The 15257-nt window shown below is 42.8% G+C and overlaps 1 protein-coding gene across 2 annotated transcripts in view; it reads left to right on the forward strand.

Annotated features, from left to right (window-relative positions):
- LOC144678862 (histone deacetylase 9-like) overlaps window positions 1-15257 on the forward strand; it is a 635070-nt gene that overhangs the window by 539782 nt on the left and 80031 nt on the right. The gene's annotated exons all lie outside the window — the stretch shown is intronic.

Consider the following 15257-nt stretch of genomic DNA (forward strand, 5'->3'; position numbering starts at 1 on the left):
GCTGTAATGCAGCATATGATGGCCAATGTCTCAGTGCCCGTTGAAGCACAGGTAGGATCCACCCAGCAGCTCAGTGCTGCTGTGGAGGATGGACATCATGAGATCCAGACTTGTTCCTGTGCAAGCCGAACCATGTAGGCTCAGTCTGCGGATATATAGCTGCGGGTACCAATGCTCAAAAGGGCTTGCAGGGTGTCACAGCAACCCAGCCATCTGTGCTGCAGCAGATTGCTAGGATTGCTGGGGTGCCACCCCAGGATAGTGGCAGTGGCTCTGTGGTGCAAAAACCTACTGTCCTCTCTCAGGACAACAGCAACTGTGCTTCCCAACATTGCCACTCCACCAATGCCCCAGCAGTTATCGCTCAGCCAGCCAGCCCATGCTGAGATAGTGCGTTGAGAAGCTGGGCCCATGGGACATCCTGCAAGGCCATCTGCAATCTCCTTCGGTGAACATCAGCAGCCTTCCTGCAGCCATGTTGCTGTCACTGGAGTATAACTGCATAGGAGCAGTAGGACAGGACAGATACTAAGGGAATACATGAGAATGAATAGCTCAATTTTGTATGTTTCATAGGAAGTGTTATTGGATAAAGTTGTTAGTGAAATGTTTTTTGTTGGCGACTTTTATTTCATGATTTTGGCCAAGAGAACACCGTTACATAGCAGATGGATTAAAAGGTGGGGAATTCTGGAGTAACTGTGATATGGGGAGGACATTGCGGGAGAATCAATGTCCGAATATACATGGACAGCCCATCTGGATTGAAGGTGTCCTCCCCCTCAACCTCTTCCTCCTGAATTGCTCTCTGGAGCTGGTGGGCAAACTGCCAGATAAACCCTGGCGGGCATGCCTGTGGTCAGGCAATGGTGGTGGGTGGGGTGGGGGGGGGGTGTCCATTCTTCTCGGACACCCTGTGCCCAACAGAGGAGTCTACCTTCTCTATATAATGACTCCCCTTCCCCCTCCCCGCCCACACCCCCCCCCCCCCCCCCCCACACTTGCCAGGGCCTCCCTGACTGGCCCCAGTAATCCCATCCCATTTACCTGCTTTCCACTGCTCCAGCGACAATCCTCACCCTGGGACCTACAGCATTACTGTTCCCGGTAGCACTACTGGTACTGAAGAGCTGCCAACCTCTGACTGGCTGGCAGCTCTCAGAGGTGGGGCATCTGCCTTGCAGGAGAAATTGCTTCGGGAAATTCCTCCTCCTGTAGGAGCCAGGAACCCCAACAGGAGCCAGCAGGTTGCGTGATTGAGGCTTAATCCCAACGGGGTTTCCGGAAATGGCCGTGGCGAGGCTGCCACCAGCTTTCGACCCATGAGACAGGCCCACCTCCACGACCACTAGATTCCGGCCTTTGTTTCAGGAAGCTGATGGTTTGCTCCATGATGTTTCTGGTTGCTCCATGGCTCTCATTGTAGGCGCACTATCCACGTGTGGTCGGGTGGTGGAGGGGGAATCATGAGACAGGCGTAGAATAGGTATGCCTTGTCAGCCAACAGCCAGCCTCTGGTTCTTTGTGGTGGCCCAAAGATGATGAGCATGACAAAATTGTACAGGATTCATGTGTCATGGCTGTTGCTGGAATAGTGATCATTCACCGAGAGGATTTTCTGGGCATGGACACACACCAATACCCTGTTATTGGTAGACTTTAACATTCACTGTTAATCTGTGGGACCTGCAAAGTCATGTGCACGCATTCTGTAGTCTCTGCACATTTGGGAATCTTACTACTCTGGCAAGCCCATGTGCTCAAGTCCTTCTGGTTCTCTCTGGTAAAAGAGAAGACAACAAAGTCATAGGCAGGTTGGTGGAATGGGCGGACAAATTGCAGATGAAATTTAACACGGGGAAATGTGAAGTAATTTATTCTGGTAAGAATGAGGAGAGGCAATATAAGATAAAGGGTATAATTTTAAATGGAGTGCAGGAGCTCACAGATCTGGGGACATATGTGCATAAATCATTGAGGTGGCAAGGAAGGTTGAAAGAGCACTTAAAAAGCACATGGGATCCTAGGCTTCATGAAAGGGGATATAGAATACAAAAGAAAGGATGTTATGATAAACTTGCATAAAAAAACTGATTCAGCCTCAACTGGAATATTGCATCCAGTACTTGGTGCCACACTTTAGGAAAGATTTGAAGGCATTAGGGAGGGTGCAGAAAAGATTCATGAGAATGGTTCAAGGGATGAGGAACAACAGTTATGTAGATAAATTGGAGTAGTTGGAGAAGAGAAAGTTAAGAGGAGATTTGATACAGCGATTCAAAATCATGAAGGGTCTGGACAGAATAGATAGGGAGAAACTGTTCCTATTGGTGGAAGGATTGAGAACTTGAGGGCACAGATTTAAGATGATTGGCAAAAGAAACAATGGTGACATGAGGAAAAATATTTTTACGTAGCAAGTGGTTAGGCTGTGGAATGCACATCCTGAGAGTGTGTTGGAGGTAGTTTCAATTGTGGCTTTCAAAAGAGAATTGGATCAGTATCTAGAGGAGGAAAAATTTTCAGGGCTATAGGGAAAAGGTGGGAGAGTGGCACTAGGTGAATTGCTCTTGCAGAGAGCCGTCATAGACACAATGGGCTAAATAGCCTCTTTCTGTGCTGTAATCACCCAATGGTTTTATAAGTCCCCTCTCCTTCTATACAGGGCCTTCTTCACCTCCTGGATGTAGCGATGCATGGCAAACAGTGAAATGTTGCAAATGTCACCTTCTCCCACCAAGAAAGATCCACTGGCATAGAAATTTAGGGCCATGGTGATCTTCTCGATAGTAGCGCTATCGTCAACATACTGTGTGGCAGCGAGTCGGGTTATAGGAGGTGGTATAATTCAATCACCAACACGTTGATGAAATGTAAGAATCTCTGACACTGCTTCTGGTTCAGTTGAAGGTCGGAGAAGTGCCCCTTAAAGTGCACAATCCAATCAGTCCCATTCTCTTGCTCTATTCCTGAGGCCCTGCAAGTTTATTTCCTTCAAGTGCCCATCCAATTTCATTTTCAAATCATTGATCACCTCTGCTTCCACCACCCTCGAAAGCAGCAAGTTCCAGGTCATTGCTATTTGCTGCCTTAGGCAAGTTCTTCCTCATATCTGCCCCTACATCTCTTGTCCAAAACCTTAAATCTGTGCCCCCTAGCCCTTATGCCACCAGCTAATGAGCACAGTTTTTTTCTTTATCCGAGTCTGTCACAATCTTGTAAACCTCTATCAAATTTCCCCGCAATCTCTTTGCTCCAAGAGAAACAACTGTAACTCCTCCAACCTAACCTTGTGGCTAAAATCCCTCATCCCTGGAGCCATTCTGGTAAATCTTCCCTGCACCTTCTCAAGGACCTTCACATCCTTCCTAAAGTGTGCAGAACTGGACACAATACCTTAGCTGTGGGCTAACCAGAACTTTATAAATGTTCAGCATAACTTCCCTGCTTTTGTACTGGGTAAGGCCTTCTATTGAGAGTCCACCTCCTCCTTCTGTCTCTGTGCTGCCAGTGCTGCATTTCCATATCATGCTACAGTCCAAGAGGAGCTGCAACTACTGAAAGCAGACTTTCTCCTGACAGGCCTTCCAATTTCGCTGATCTCCCCATCAAAGGCTGGCACTACTCCCTTGAGAATCCAGAAGCTTTCCCAACCCCCTCCAATAACGTTTACCACAGAACTTCTGCTAACTTTGCACCAGCAAAAGAAAATCAAAAGCACCTCACCTGGAAGTCCCATAGTGATTCCTTTAAGTAGCGCTGAGGGAAGGAGGGGCTCCATGTGGTTGAAGACATGTGATTAAGAGAGGGCATTGATACAAGGTCTAACATGGCATATCATGCACCAAATCAGCCTTAGAGGCTTTATGATCCACCTCTGCTACATGATTCTGGCAGTGCCCTTTCATTTGGGGTGCACAGCATGGGCTGTGCTGAAGGTGACCAGAAGCATCCCACTAGATGCTTTTGAAGTTTCATGCTTCTGTAGTCCCAGCACCAAGGGTGTTATGGAGCTGAATTTCTTGCCATGAATGCCTTAATGTCCAACAATCAGAAAGCCTCCCCAGTCCAAAGCATATGCTAATGGTAGTATGCAATAATAATATTTTATTATATTTTACCAAAATATCATCTGTGTTCGGACTCAAAAACTTGGTTTGGCTTGACTGCACTGGATCTGAATATAAGAGAGCAAAAGAATTTCATCACAAAAACACTATGCAGTACCTATTTTTTTTCCCCTGAGCATTACTGCAAGAATGGTAAAAGATTGGATATCTACCTTCACTGAAATAAATTAGGCTGCTAATCATATTTAAGTGCATAACAGAACAGGCACTCTCTGAGGTCAATTACTTAAGGACCAAGAAGAGGTATTTGGTGCGAAATGACCATTCTTCTTTTCTTCATATTCACCTTAAAATTTGGAAAACATTTTGAAACTGTGAACTTATCTGTTCCCTAGCTTCTGTCCCCAGATGTGGTGTGTAAGATGAGACTTGTTATTAACTGGCTTTGGCTGCAAGTCAATTTGTTTCTGAAATTGCAGACAAGAAACTGTTGAGTGATGTCTTTTTGCACCCATAATTCCCTACAACATAAGTTCCTGATCTTTAGGCAGGCTGGGCAGTAGTTCCCGCCTCCCTGTAAGAATGAAGATCATGCTGGAGGCCAAAATAATCATGCCTTCTAGTCACTCTGTGCTATTCCTGAACTCCACTTGCTCCGCCAACCCAGGAATATATTGAAAGATGCTTTGAAACAACAAAAAAACTTATGGATTTCTGGTGGATGGGTCAAGATTCGGGACAGGACTCAGAAATGCCAAAATTCCACCTTTGATAATACCAAGTAAATTTTGGCAGAAGAAGTGAATTTTGTGAATGACAGGATAATGATGGGCTGACAAAATCCATCAGAAGTCTCATAATTAGTGCCAGTGCTGTATTTATGTTGACTCATGCCCATGGGTATGCCATCCACATGCACGTACAACAGGTCACTTGTTCAAGCAGTATTGGCTTAATACAGTGATGTTTAATATCTTAGCATTGAGTGAAGCATTTTCATGTTTTTGTGTGCGCGTGTGTGTGTGTTCTACTGCAGGTAAAGGAGTCTATTGGCTGCCTTTCAATTTAAGACACATGTTAGTTTTGGGATTGTGTTAGCTATTCCTTCAGGTACAGCAACCTGATCACTCCCACAAGAAATCTAACGTTTTGCATTTTGGAATATGCCCATAGTGGTGATATATAAAATTACAATTGCATAATCCGGGAGGGGGTATGTAAATATGTCTGTCTGACCTGAACTAGATATTATTAGCTCTGAATTTCCAATCTCCTGCTATAACTTTGGTGGAAGATCTGAGAAACCCTAAAGAAGTGGTGGAACTGGCTGTTTTGGTTATTCCTCTCTTTCTCCAGTGATCTCCCACTAAAGTTATTGTGTCATATCAGGAGAATCCTGACCAAAATTCAGAAATAATGGCCTAGAAATTTGATTGCATCGTGCCTGTTTTACAGGCCTAAAACAGATACCTAAGAATCCAATATGGCAGGCGCTCTTTCCGCATAGGAGGTGTGCCACCCTCCACATTGAATCAGTCTCTTCCTTAGGCCTTCTGGAATCATTTAAAAGTCTCATTATCATTTTTAAACAAGTGAACTACAATTGTTATAGGATCCTTTCATGAAATTGACCTGCCCTGCCAGCATCTGACTTGGCACATGATAAGCTCACTCAGCAACTCATGGTGCTAGCACTCAGCAAAGAACCTTCAACAGCGTTATTGAAAAGGTTCATCCACGACATGTAGTTTATTTTTTGCTTTTTCCTTTTAGGCTGCTGATTTATTTCTGGGCATTTTCTGCCTCCTACATCTGATCTCTGACTTCTGCTTTTTTTCTGGCGCTGGACTGCTTTTGTTTTGTTTACTACTCATGGCTTTTGCACTTGGAGGTCAAGAGGAATGAGCCAAGAAGACAGGAGCGAGGAACAGCAGCTAGGAGAAGAGGGTGGAGGTGGGCATTGGAGAGGAGACCATGCCCAAGACAGGTTTTCAAGGAACACTTCTCAAACCCCAGCTACTATGAGGAGTAATGTCTTGGGTGCCTTTGGTTCACTGTGGAGGCCATCCATGACTTGCAACACCTGCTACACAAATCAAACCTTGAAGCAAGGATGTGAACAGCACTGCCTGTGGCTCTCAAGATCACTGTGGCCCTTAACTTTTATGTGGCCACAAGGTCACTCCAGCTTGCAGCAGGTGACAACAGCCGACCCCATGATATCTGACCGCGATAGTGAGGCATCAAGGCGGCAGTTGGGAATTCCGCCCTGTTTCGCTTCCAACAGGTTAAAGCCACCTCTGGAATTTCCCAGCTAGTACATCCAAGAGCTTAACCAGTAAATGATACAACATGGCAGTTGGACCCAGTCCCAACACACCTATTCTTAACATTAATGATCATGCTAAGTGCAGCCCCAGGGAAAATACAATTTGTGCACTTGCATCGGAAAAATAATCAAGGCTTAATACAAGCTAGTGATTATTTATTTTGAAAACTATTATTCATATATTTGGATTAAGAATTTTCAGCCCTGTGACATAGCATGACACCTCTTGATACACTTAAAGGTTTGCTATCACCTTCCTGAATGATCCCATTATGCATGAGTCAATGAAAGGAAACTAATAGGAACCTGACAAAGCCAAAGGGTTAAAGCTACTGCATCAGTTTATGAATTAGAACCGCTCAAACAAAGCCCCGCTTCTATCAGGAGCTGCAGCTGCTCCATGTCTGATTGCTCTAGGTTGTAGCTGGACTATCTTAGGCCACTTCCACTGACCCTGCAAACAGCACTCGGGGTGGGGGTTGGTGGGCACCGAGAGCTGCTGAAATAAACCCACTCAGGATATTCTTGACTTAGTATTGCCATTATTTCAACTCTACTGTAACAGTAATGACCACTAAATCCAACCTCCTGAAAGGATCAGAGAAATTCTGGTTATCCAATAAAAAATTAAAGTATTTTTTCGAAGAGTGCTCCAAACTTGTGTTCAAGAACAGAGTTTCTGCCTGCAGTTCCTTTAAATTGCAGCTGCAAATTTAAGAACTGCAGCCACGTGTTATTTCCTGCCTCCACTCACAGCAAGCTTCCACAGGCAGGCCCTATCTGTGCCAGGAACTCGCTGTGAAAATGTAATAAGATCAATCTTGGGAGATCCCGCTGGATCTGCTCTGCGTGATTTGAGCAAATGGTATGCTGGCCACTGAGCTCCTGACCATTTAGTCCCAGGACTGCAGTTACCCCAGTATATTTCTCATTAACGAAACTCAAGACATAATGAAGCCAATTGTCCTCTTATTAAACTTGGGCATAAAGAATTTCCTGGGAGCAAATTATAGTGGAAAAGAGACTAGATTGAATCACACATGAGGGCAAACCCTAGTCGATTTTCTGTCCATTTAAATTAATGGGAAGAAAATTGGAAATATATTAATACAGATGTAAAATTCTCCCAAATTGATTTTCCTACACCTCGACAATCCTTTACATGCAAGCATAATAAGTAAATTCTGCCCTAATAGGTTCTCATGTCCGGTTTTTTGCGCTGCCTTTTCCAGAATCTGCAGTGGATTGGCATCAGTCTTATCATATAGACTTTATTTTATCAACGATAGGGTACCAGAATTCCCAACATAAATCATTTCGGGAATTCCGTGCTGTCAAACAATACCTGACTTTGGAATTGTGTTTCGCTTATATTGAAGGAAGAGTGGTGCAATGAGTTTTAAGGCCTGTAGATGGAGAGCTTGAGCTCTTTCTAATCGCTGAAAAAGTAATATCGGAAACATGGCTGCCTTCCATGGTGCTAGTATTTTCCAGTAAGAATTTTTTTTTAAAAAGGTTTGGGGATCCAATTAATTCCCATTAAGAACATCGGTTCCACATACTTTAATATTATGAGAATGGATGCTACATTTCTTTTTAATGAAATTAATTCCTCACCCAATTAGCAATCGCCTCTGGTTTTGACATTGTAACCAATTCTGAGACTTGTCACTTTTCTTGCCAGTTTTTCCCCTGCTCCTTTTCTGCACATACTGATTTATTGTTGGGTAAGGTTCTACAGAATACCTGACACCCTCCCAGCTTCTCACCAAGTAGTCACTTACATGTTGGCTATGAGTATTGACAAGTTACATAGATGTAGGGTAATCATGTAGCTGAATCCTACACCATCTTCACCCAATTCCCACAGAATTGCATTTGTAGCAGGCATTTGTGAATAGTCATTACGATTTTGGATATGGCCAATTGCTTAGGTCAAATATATTACCCCTACCAACGCAAACTTGGTACAGACCAGCTACCAAACCTGAGACTTTCCTAATTTGTGCAGATAAACGTATTACCCAATAAATTGATCAATTTATTTTGAAGGAACAGCTTTAATGAAAAGGAAATTGCAAAGTTTTTTGAAATGGGAGAAGAGTCAGAAAACATTGTAATTTTCAATATTATGACCACACAAGTGCTAGGCAATGACTATCTTAAACAAGAGGTAATGTAAACATGCCTCCCTTTGACTTTCAACAAGATTCCCATCATTGAATCCCTCACCATCAACATCCTGGGTGTCACTATTGACCAGAAAGCTAACTGGAATAGCCACAGAAATATTGTGACTACAGGAACAGGTCAGACACCAGGGTCTGAATTTATCGTTTATCGGGCATGCGTGATTGGTGGGCCTGGAAGCGGATGGGGAATGGGCCTTCGGCTGTGACCGGCCCCGACTGCAATTTCACACTGGTTGGCCAATTAACGGCCAGCCAGCATGAAATGCGCACTGAAATGCTCAGTGCTACCAGGGTGGGGGCAGGGAGAGGGCGGGTGCTGACCTAACTGAGGGTGCGGGTGAGCACTTCTACTGGGCTCCCTGAAGGCAGACAGCTGTCCCAGGGAGCTGCAGACCACCACAGAATAAAGAAAATAACAAAAATGCTTCAAAATATGTCCATGCAGCATAATCAAGCACCTGAAAGCATACCTCATAAATAAACAGTCCCCAAATACATCTTTTTATTTTCCCACAGAAATTTCATCCCACCTTAGATCGCGGTTTGAGCAAAAATGTGAATGCTGCTTGGGAGAATGGTTTATCCGCCAACCCTAAATCTGGAAGGGCCACGTAAAATTGCTGTTAATTGAATCGTTAATGGGCTTAATTGCCTGGTTAATTGTCGGCGGGTGCACTTCCGACTACCGCATGCGCCCACCGAGCGAAATATCGTGCAAGTGCGCGATGACGTCAGGGCATTCGCCCGACGTCATCTCGCGCTACTTCACATCCGTTTGGGTCAGGCGCGCATCCGCCCTCAGGACATAAAATCCTGGTCCAGGTTCTCTGCAACGGGTCTCACCTCCTGACTCCTTAGAGCTTTTCCACCATTTCAAAGATACAAAGCAGGAGTGTGATGGAGTACTCTCCACTTGCCGCGATGAGTGCTGCCTCAACAATACTAGACACCATTTCAGACAAAGCGGACAATTGACACCCCATCCACCACTTTAAATGTTCATTCCCTCCACTGGTGCACAGTGTCTGTAGCCTGTACCACCTACAAGATACACTGCAGCAACTTAGCAAAGCTCCGTTGACAGCACCTCCCAAACCTCTGACCTCTATCACCTAGAAGAAAAGGGAAACATCATCCTTTCTCAGATACCCTCCAAGGCACACACAATCTTTACTTGGAAATATGTCACTGTTCCTTCGCAGTTGCTGGATCAAAATCCTGGAACCCCCTCCCTAAAATCACGGTAGGTGTACACCACATGGACTGTAGCAATTCAGAAAGGTGGCTCACTGCCACCTTCTCTAGGTATTAGAGATGGGCAATAAATGCTGGCCTTGCCAGCAACACCCACATCCTATGAATGAATAATAAAAAAATCCTAAGGTTATGAGCTCAACAGTTGCACTGGAATTAAGACCATGTGCCCTGTCTCTGTCAGAATTAATGGGGTCAGTAGAAGGATTCCTTATTTATGCGGGACAGCAGCACTTTTTGCATATCTTCAGCACCCACCTTCCCATGACTTCTGGAAACTCCAGCAACTGCCCACCATCCACAACCTCTTGTCTCAGCCACAATTCCTCTCAAACCCCTGGCAACAATAATGTACAAGACAAAATTCTATTCTTGTGATGCTTGAGGCAGGATTGGGGTGCGGGGGACCATGGGGGTTGTGATCCAGACTTTTTCTAGAGTTTCTGCTAATCTTGCAGCAGGGATAAAGTGGGAGACCAATGGCAGACTCAATAACTATTGAGGCCTTATGGGGTCATTATATACACTTTATTTTTTGCAAATTTATTAAATTAAAGGAGAGAAAATGCTATTTGACCTGCTGACCTCTGTGCTCAAATTCCAGATGTGTTCTCCCATGAGGTGGGGCTTTGGGTCAGGAGTACATAATCATCAGAGTCACTCTTATGATTCAACATATTACAGCATAACTTTGCGTGTTTGTAAACTAAAGGATAGAAATTACTGTTATCTACCCATTTAAAGGGTTAACTTCCCATAAAATAATGGGAAGAAGAATTTGATACAAGCACATTGTGATAATATCGTTGGCAATAATTTCAACCTAAATGAAAAAGGATTTTCCAGACAGTTATAATAAATTATATTCTACTACTTCTTGTAGATAAAATACATGAAAAAATAATGATAGGAAGTCACATCAGAGGGGTTGAATTCCTGTGTGCTATTTTAAGTACATTGATTAACGTGCTTCTGCGAGATTTCTATGCGCAGTTGTTAGCCCACAAAAAAAACGTCAACCAATCACTTCAGTTGAATAGTGCACATAGGAATTTGCAACAGTGTTAATGCCACAAAACAGAAGAAATTTAACCCATGGCTGTGATAATCCTTAAAAAGCAAAACGATTTAGAAAAGGATCATGAACACATTGCAAGTGAAAGTATTTTGTCATAGTTGGGGGGACATTAAAAAGAAAATATAAAAGCTATTTTTCACTAAATAAATGCTAAATGTAATGATTAAAAGCTAATTTTAATTGATAGGGTTCTTCATTAACACATAATTATAATTCACAGAAAATCTGATTATTTGAACAAGGAAACATGAATAACACATTTACAGGTTTGTGGTTTAGCATGCATTGAATTAATAAGAAACATAATATATATTGGCAAGACTGCTTACTTTGCTAGTTATTGCACATTTCACATTTTGCTATAATTTATTATTTTTTTCCCAATACTGGACTAGGTGACCTGTGAACAGTTATGTCATAAGATCACTAGTGGCATTGAACTGTCATCTCTCTTTCCCCAGCTCCAGAGGATTCTGCTCATGATAACTGATACAAACCATAAATGCGAGCTGCCATCCTACATTTATATTGCCCTCAGAAACATTGAAGACAAATGTCTTGACCTTTTGAAAAGTTGCATCATCCAGCCATGGTAGTGACATATCAAACTTCAAAAATACCACAGTTGCCCATTAAATCAGCTACACCTTCTATGTAGCTGCAGCTGCCATCAACAAGGTTGCTGTTGCTCCCTCATCCAATGGCACTTGTTACATCCATGCCTTAGGGTTGACATCATTATCTACACCTGGAGGGGGGTATCAGCATCCAAGAGAAACTAGTTATTTTCCACCAGTACTGTTCTATACATACTTGGTCTATGTTTAAGATTGGCAACCAGCTTCCATACACAAGGATGGCATCAGTGGTGAGATTATAACTATTTTGTACAAAGTTCAATTTGCAGTTTCACTCATCAACAAAGTACTGCCAAATTCCCTGAAACCCTGTTCTATTTATGAGCTCATGTTCCCCATTTCACAGGGCTACGGGGATGGAGCTGGAGAATAGGATTGAATGGACTGCTCTACAGTGAGATGGACTCAATGGGCTGAATGGCTGTCTTCTGTGCTGTAATGACTATGACTATCTCTCCTTCACTGTGTGGCACAGCCATCCACAAGATCACAACCATTTTCCTTAAGGATAGTGGCTGATATTTTCCATGATTTCACTTAATTTCACAAGCTTTCTCAAGTCTTTAAACTAGTCCCTACCAACTATAAGGGTCTCAACATTAACCTCAGAGTTGTTGTCCCTGCCTGTGAATGTGCTGCACTACCCAGAAGGTTACAGCCATTAGCTTGTTGCTACTTTCTTTGAGCACAGTGCTATAAACAATGAATCAGTTGCTATAATTCAGTTTGAAGTTTGCATGATGACATATAACACGCATGTGTGTCATGAACAATGAAGAAGTTGTTGATCTAACTTTAAAAATAGCTTCAGCTTTTGCAATCGGGTTTACTGTTGAAGCTCACTTCCTTGTGAAGTCTTCCTGGGGAGCAGTGCTCATCCTCAGAATGCCCCCACCTAGCTTCATTTACAATTCTCATAAAGTAAATCAATCTGTAATTAGAAATAGTTTCCATGCTACATACGGACATCAAAGCGGACTATACTATGCATTATAAATCTGTCAAAGGTCATTCAAAGTCTATTTAGGACCAACAGTAAAACTCAGCAGGCCAGGTTCAGGAATAAAATAACAGCTCTCAATTGGCACATATTAAAAGAACTCTATGAAACTCAATGCCTGTTAGTGCATGCACTCCATGGGGATCCTTCTGCTCAGCATCATTGGAGCATGTCTGCGTTGAATCTGCTTGTCTAAAATGAGTGGATCTGTAGAAGGTCCATCAGACTGAGGATAAGTTTAGTGAAGCAGGGTTTGCTTAAAACTGTCTATTGTCTGACAGATCTAAGAGTAAATATTTCATCAGGTAGATCCTACAAATTTCATCCCTGGTGTGAGGTTTCTCATTTCTGTAATGGATGGGAAATTAAGTAGGGCCTGCTTAGATCCACGCCTGAATTCCAGATACACGCTTACAGTGCACAAGACTGTACCAGAAGTATATGTTTGTAAAATGACCCCTCTGTACACTTAATCTAACACGAACATTGCCTTTTATTAATCAACTCAAGGCATTCTCTTCCAAAGTAGTTCCCACCTTGCTGAAAGCCATACCATTTAAAAGCAATTTTGGGCAGTTTATTACACATACTGGTCTCGAACAGGTATCTGTAGAATTTGATGAAGATAGAGCCTAGTAATATTGTTGCCTCCCAAATTCTCTCTGGGCAGTGACAGTGAAGCTCTGCAAGTAACCTGCTTGCACATTTGTACATAATCTCACTCGATAGTCTCTGAAATCTAATTAAACTTGAATATTTGGAGAGAGTCAACAGCCTGCTAACATTGCAAACATTAAAAGTTAAGTTCAAGGATCCCTCCATGGTCTAATTGAACTTTGGGAACATGGAATCAAATTGATTGCAGCTTTATAATGACTGGGGTTCAAGGTTCAATGACTGTAACTATCTCCTGAAAATGTTCTCACAGTCTCACACCTATTACCTTTACAAGGTCCTGCAATCACTGACCTGTTACCTGAATTATAATGCTAGTTTTGCATTGATGATATTCTAAAGCTACTCCATATCAAAAGCAATAGTAGGAATATCAAACAAAAATTCTTTCACTTCAGGATCATTCATTTTAATATTCTCAGTTGAATAAAGCCAGGGCCCTGTAATTCTGCAGGGCTACCTCAAAACTGCTGTTAGTTTGGCAGCAGACCTAAAGAAGCCCCAGAGAAATGACATAAGCAGTCATTTTCAGCCATTTACACCGTTTCTCTAGGAGTTCTGCCAGTCTCCCTCTGAGGTAACAGCAGGAGACCAACAGAACCCCTGCAGAAATATTTTAACTCCACTGATTCGCCATTTTAACAAACAGTCCCACATGTAATAATCTTTGTTTCCCAGACCATAATTCAGAGATTGTACTGCTAGATTTTAAAACTCAGCAGTAGAGTATGCTGAGAATTCCACCAATAAGTGACATCATTGGTCTGTTAATATTTACATATCACATTGAAATCTAAAGAAGAGCTAATCAATTTCATATGGCATTGCAAATGGGGATTCAAACTCAGGCCCAGCAGGATTAGGGAGCAGGGAGGAACATGGGACGAGGTGGGGTCAAGAGGGCATGGGGTGGGGGAGAAAAACAGAAGAGGAGAGGGAGAGAGAGAGTGAGAGAGAGAGAGATATAGAGAGCAGAATAAAGAAGGGCAAAGCAAATAAAGGCTAAGAAGGGTGGAGATGGGTGAAGGATTGGGAAGGAAGCTGGGAGAAAGGGAACAAAGTGGGGGAGGGAAAAAGGAGATGAGTAAAGAAGGAGGATGGGGAAGAGAGGGTGGAGGAGGTCTGGATGATTAGTGGTGGGTTATAATTTCTGAGGGCACATTTTGCTGTTTAGTGATAGGGCAGTGGCATAGGGACAATTTCCCTTTGGGGAAACACTACACAGTGGGGAAGGGGGCATTGCAAAAGAAAATGAATGAGGAAGGGTGCAAGGTTTTTCATGGGGAACAGCTTTTCAACCATGCCTGTTGACTCATGGGGCAGTGTGATGAGAGAGCAATACTGTTGATCAAAATTCAGTGAATTGCAGAGCACCCGGGGAGATTATTGGGTTGGTAAGTGCTGGAATCTGTGCACAAAGAGGCACAGCAATCCAGTGGCCTGGAGGAGCAAGGTGGACGTAATAATGGCCTGGCATTCTAGTTGGGTAAACTTCCTTGCAAGGTGGTCCAGGGTGGAACATTTTATCAGCACTAAAAACGATTGGTCAGTAGAATGGGGTGGAAGTAACTCTGTGACAACTTCAATGCAGCAATTTTAAAAACATATATTGTTTGCTTTTAAACAGAATTACTTACCTCTCCACTTATTTATATGAACATGGCTGCTGGCTGCCACAATAAAGCCTCAAAATCTAGGACACTCCACAACAACATTCATGGGTAGAGCCATTCAGATGAAAATGTTTCTTCTTATATTATCACGCAATATGTTATTTCACGGTTATTATTTTAGCAGTTAACATTATGTCGCATTTTTCATTCTGAATCCCTATCATGGCACCATCAACAGGCATAACTAGCACTGTAGATAAATTGTAATATTTTTGTCCTGCAGCTTCTCAGTAGGACATTTCAATGTATTTTGAAATGGAATGCAGAAATTTTAATATATAATAGATGTTCAAGGAGTGATTTCATTGAATTCATATACAAAAGGGATGATTTTGCTAGTCTACTCAC

This window comes from Cetorhinus maximus, chromosome 3, assembly GCF_964194155.1.
Source record: "Cetorhinus maximus chromosome 3, sCetMax3.hap1.1, whole genome shotgun sequence".
In the NCBI taxonomy this organism is placed as follows: Eukaryota; Metazoa; Chordata; class Chondrichthyes; order Lamniformes; family Cetorhinidae; genus Cetorhinus; species Cetorhinus maximus.